This window comes from Eulemur rufifrons, chromosome 16 (assembly GCF_041146395.1).
Source record: "Eulemur rufifrons isolate Redbay chromosome 16, OSU_ERuf_1, whole genome shotgun sequence".
In the NCBI taxonomy this organism is placed as follows: Eukaryota; Metazoa; Chordata; class Mammalia; order Primates; family Lemuridae; genus Eulemur; species Eulemur rufifrons.
The window spans coordinates 73,491,052-73,497,051 of NC_090998.1; positions in this window are offsets into that span (position 1 = coordinate 73,491,052).

Sequence of the window (6,000 nt, forward strand, 5' to 3'; positions counted from 1 at the left end):
AGGCAGAGGTGAAAGTAAGCAGGGAGAGAACGAGAAGCCATAGAAACTGTCAGAAGTCTCATCTAGGGCTAGCGGAAGGTCATCGTCTCCTCCTCTGACCTCTCAGTGAAGTTTAAAGAGTTGGGGGGAAGCAAATACAGAATTGCATTTTGATTATACCAGGAGTTGTGTTCATAGAAGTCCATGTCACCCAGTGGCAAAATACCAAAATTGTCACCTACTGTCACACAGAACGAAGTGCCTATTGAAAGCAAGGCTCGGTGGACCGCAGAGTGGGGATTACAAAGGCCACGAGCTGAACGGTTCCATCTAACTGCACGACAAAGTTTAAAGAAAAAAATGACAGGTTCGAGGATTTCAATTCTCACTTCACACCATGGTCAGTGAATGAGAAAGTTTCTGTGACTTCCCTAAACTACTCTTTTCTCTCATGCAGGCACAAGGCTAATGACACTGAAAATTAGAGGCAGAGAGGGATGCTGAAGATTGATAAATTACAAAATAGACTGAAGTCACAGTCCCGCTAGGTCTTTCAGGGCATTGATTGGGAAAAAGTTGTCCTTCCCCTGAGTACTGGAATGGAGATATTTTGGAGGTGTCAGATAACCCTAAGAATGTAAAACCCCAGAACTCACAGGGCCCCTTGGGTCAACATAATGGGAACAGCCCTTCCTCCCATTCCGAGGAGGCTGGTCTCTTGTTCAAAGACCCTGTAGGGAGGATGTCCCCATGGCCCACCCCTACCTCTGATCATGACTCCCGACCTACTAGGCTCAGAGTCCAGCATGTCCTGAAAGCACAATCAAATCTGGGAAGAGAAGGCTTACACACCAAAACAACAGCAAGCTTATGGGAAAGTATTCTGAATGTGTTAGGAAGAGAAGAATAATTTTAGATTGGGCCATATTCATCTTATAGGGGCCCTCACCAAAAATTCTGGATTCAACATGCTAGATTAAATAACTGAAAGAGGTTTAAGCGTCTTGCGTGGTTGTGTAAAACTGAGTCGCAGTGGTGGGCTGTGCAGAAGCTCGGATGCCACGTGTTGTTTGATGTGACATGGAGAAAGGAATCCAAAGCCTTAAGGAGACAGGGACATTAGAGTGGCTTTATGATAGCTGATCTACTCACCCACCTCCAGAAAAAACACACGCTGTTGAGTGGGGTTTTAGCATTCTTGAAAAGTGGGTGCCTTCTGTAGGCCAGGAATGAGAGTGGGAGATGCTTCCGTGACAAAAAGGCTTCCTTGAGGGGCAAGTGTCAGCTTTAACTTCAGAGGCAAGGGCCTCCTGATTCCTGAAAAAAAGCAGAAGGCTTAGATGTGACTGTCAGAAGGATTTGACTCTTAGGGATAGCTGGGGAGATCCTGGGGCCTTTCCGGCTGACATAAACGGGCACTAAAGTCTGACTTAATTTGCCTGACAACAAAATCTAAGTCTGGGGAGCAGAGGACCGACCAGTCACAATGATGGAGAGTAAAGTCTCAGTTCCTAGACCTGAGTCACTTTCCAAACCCAGAGCCCCTTGAATAAAGGGGAACCAGATGCTCTTGGGAACAACGCTGCAGTGCCACCACGAGTGTGTACTGATGTCTTCCTCCTGGCCTTTAATAAAGGCACTTGGAACAATTTATCAGGGCAAGTGAGTCCTGGGGAAAGGGACTTAGAGATTGTTATTATCATCTCCCAGCTGACGCTAGTCCTTGGAAGCCCCAGAGGCCATCTGTGGTTCCTTGGTAGGTTTATGGAATTGTATGGAAGACAGGTGACAGTGGGGCTCCCTCACAGTGGTCCCAGTGGGTCCTCAAACCCATCCTATAGCTATTTCCTCAGTCCTTGGGTACTTAGTTGTAATCAAAATACTGGCAGAATAGTCACACGGGCCCCTGGCCTGTGACCTGAGTGTTATTACGGTAGGAAGGGTGGAGAGGAAGCCTCTGGAACTGTCCCTCCTTACTGAGAAAATAAACCAAATGCTTTGTATAGATTGATTCATTTAATCTTTGCTTCTGTGAGGTAGGAACTAGGACCATCCTCACTGATAGATGAGGAAACTGAGACACAGAAGTTAAGCAATTTGCCAAGTTTACATCGCCAGTAAAAGTAAACTCAAACGCAGTCAGATTCTAGAGTCCCTACACCAAGCAGAGATCCTCAGTCAGCTGAGATGCTTTCTACAGGCAAAAGGCACATCAGACGGGGGGTGGAGGAAGAATGTTATAAACACCAATTGTGCCCTTGAGAATGTTGTAGAAACAAGGACGGTAGTCGCTACTCGTATGGGGAAGGAGTATTGCGAAGAGGCAAAGGGCACAGAATTTGACGTCAGACTGCACGGATTCAAATCCCAGATTTACTGCTGAAGATGTTGAGCAAGTGTGTTAACTTCTCCTTGCTCAATTTCCCCATAGGTTTAAAAAAAGAATGATGATAGTTCTTACTTAGTAGGCTTACTATAAAGATTAAATGAATTAACATATATGTAACGTACCTGGAAGGTTGTGTTTGCTATTATCTTCCTGGCTGTATCGAGTATATTTTTATGTAGTTAACTGATTTTTTGTTTTATTTCCTTTAGTTTTTTTCCTACTATTTAATATAGTCTGTACTAATGATGGCTCACCTTACAACTTAGTCCAAAGGTTAAAGAATAACAAGATAATCTTGTTATTAAACTTGAGGAGGAAAGTGATCATCACTCACAAGCCCTGGACTTGGAGGAACATTCAGGAGCTGCTAAGACTTTAAGTCTCTCCTTTTTGGGGAGAAGGTGAGCATGTTCCCATTTTTACAAGGGATAAGTAGCATTATCTCAGGCTATAGGAAGTTGCATGGCTTAAAGGTAGATTTTCTGTGGATACTTTGCTTCAATAAAAAGACTACAGTGAATGTTCAATAATATTTATCTATAGTTAATCCAGTCAGTTATGAAACTGGTTGCTGATCCTAATGCCGATGGTAGTACCAAAGTGCAGAGCTCATATAATAATTATTTATTTCATGTCATCCATCTCATTGGACCGCAAGCTCCATGAAGGTCAGGATCTTTTCTCTCTTGTTCACCATGGTGTTCCCAGAGCTACCACAGTGTGCTGCACATGGGGTTCTCTTAATCAATGTTAGAATAAAGGACTCATTTATTCTGAATATGATAACATATTACTACAAATTTAGCAGCTTAGAACAACACATGTTTATTATCTCAGTTTCTGTGGGTCAGGAATCCAGGCATAGCTTTGTCGGATCCTCTACTCCAGGGTCTCATCTCAGAGCTACAATCACAGTCCTGACCAGGGCTGCAGTCTCCTCTTGCGTGATTGTCAGAATTGAGCTCCTCTTGGGTTGTTGGACCGAGGGCCTCAGTTTCTCGCAGGCTGTCAGTTGGAGATCACCCTCAGTCCCTGCCATGTGGGCCCCTCTACAGGGCAGCTCTTGGTGTAGCAACTTGCATCACCAAAGCCAGCAAGGAAGAGTGTGTTAGCAAGGAGGACGTTACAGTCTTCTGTAACATACTAATGTACACGTAATCACATACATCTCATCACCTGTTGGTTTAGAAGCAAGTCACAGGTCCCATCCATACTCAAGGGGACAGAATGACACGAGAACATGAGTGCCAGGAGGCAGGGATTATTGGGCCCACCTTAGAGTCTGTCTGCCTCCATAATTCACCAGACACCCTCATCAAATCAGCTGAGCTGTGGTTCTCTAAGGAAGACAGGACAGTTAAATGTCTGTGAAATGCCAGAGGGTCCTTATTAGCTCAGCCTTCATTCTCCAAGTCCTTGCTATTGCCAGGCTGCACAGGGAAGCAAAGGTCATCTTAAGATGAAAAATATCAAATAGCAAATTAGTCCCCACTCCAACAAACACTTCTCCTTCTTATGCTAGCTATGTCTTTGCACATCTCGCCTTGCCAGAGCGGCCTGTTGCTAATTATGTGAGTATACAACGTAAATACAATCAAACCAACTGCACAGCACTTCAGAAGAAAATTACTTGCATATCAGGGGCTTAGGAGAGGCTTTTGAGAAAACTGATTAAATGCTCAAATAATTTTGCAAAAATGATTTTTGTTTAGAAAATTTGAGTATAAAAAATGACATATTCTGCTATCATACTGTTTTTGGAAAACTATTTGAAAAAAATTCAGCAAAATATATTATTTTTTTATTCTGAGAAAGTGATCTAGATGCAAAACAACCTAAATAACCTAAGCTTAAATATAAGAATGACATAGTCCCATAATTTTATTTTTACTATTTACTATAAATTTTGGTCTCTTGTGGGTGGTGCCTGGGTTCAAATACTAGCAATGTCAGTTACTAGCTGTGTGATCTTGGGCAAGTTACTTAACTTTGCTGTGCCTCAGTTTACACATCTATAACATGGGGATACCAATAATAATAGTACCTACTTACTACTCTCATTTGACTCTAGCAAAAACCCTGTGAGGTCAGTGTTGGGGCAGGTGCCTTCGATAAAGTGACTTGTGGTTGGAATAAGGTGACCAGATGTCCCATTTTTTGTCTAAAATGTTGGGTTTTGGGATCATAAACCAGGGTGACCAAATACTTACGGAAGCTCAGGGGTATGTTCAAGTTTAGGATAACCTCCTCATCTGAATCTAACTGGTTTTGGAAAAAGTCTACCTAACATGAATTCACCTAAAACAGAGACCAAATTATATAATGCACCACTCACAGATACAAGAGTATATAAGTATTAATAATCTTACCAAGGGCAGTAGCTAGGAAGTGGAGGATTCAAAGTGAGGTCTAACTAACTCCAAAGCCCAAATTGATCCTTTTTCCGTGCACTTCTCTTTGCACTAGAGGAGGAGCAGCAGGGAGGAGAGGCCTAAGCTAGGAGCAATAGAATAGCACTCGGAAAATAAGGGGTCAGATCAGACCACAAGAAAATCAGTGGCGTTGCTTTCTCGCTGGTATTTCCTTTTCTTCAACAAGCCCTTTCATTCCTCAGCTCTCCCCTGTGCCCAACCCCACCTCTTATGTTCCCCTAGGGTGTTACTTAAGGCTTTTGAACAGTACCTTTAAGCTCTTAGGAAAAGAGAAATGATATAAATCAAAAAAGCAAATAAATAAATACTGAACTATCTTCCAGCTGTTTTGTTTGAACAGAGAAAGGAACCCAAAGCAAGCCCCGGGGATGTTAGAGATCATTTTCAAAACACAAAGCATACAGTGTTCATTCTTAATAAGCCAGCAGAGCACGACAGAATTCCGAGGGACCAAGGGAAGGGCTACTGTCCACGGATCAAAGACACAAACATAAGCGTGGAGTTCGCAGAGGCGCAAACACAGGAGACTGAGTGGCTGCTTGGGGCTAGAAAGACTCTTTGAAACTGTGGGTTCTGAGGATGAAACCTGACCCTCTGGCTTCAAGCAAGCAACACCGTCTCCGTCTCCGCTGCTTTACACTTGAGGTAGAAAATAACCAACATCCATAGAGGCCAAGCTTGGGAAAGAAAACGAAATGGTGGAATCCAAACCGTATTGGCTTCGGAAAATAATATTAATAACTGTGGGAGAAAGGAAGTATTATTGTATAGTGTGTGCTGGGAACAATATAAAATTTATGTCACTGTAAAAATTGTGATTCGGCTTTGACTGAAACTAAAAAACTATAGGAAACATACTACACGGTATTTATAGTAAAGCTTGAAAGAGGATAAGCTCCTTGACAAAAGCACATGGAGAATTCGAGACCGTCAGGTTGTATTTCTTCCCAGTAAAATGAGAAAAGGGGATTAGAGAATATTTACACGCCCAGAAACCTCAGCAAAACAAGGAACAAGAAATATTATCTAGGTGTGTCAAAGATGTTAAGTTCACATATATTCTTATCTGTCATAACCCTGATCACTAGTTTCAATATTTAAGGATAAAAAACTCTCCGATACAGTTAATGATTTATTATGCATTTATTTAAACACTCTAAAACATAAATTTAACCTGGAGTCTATGATCTCCATAAAGTT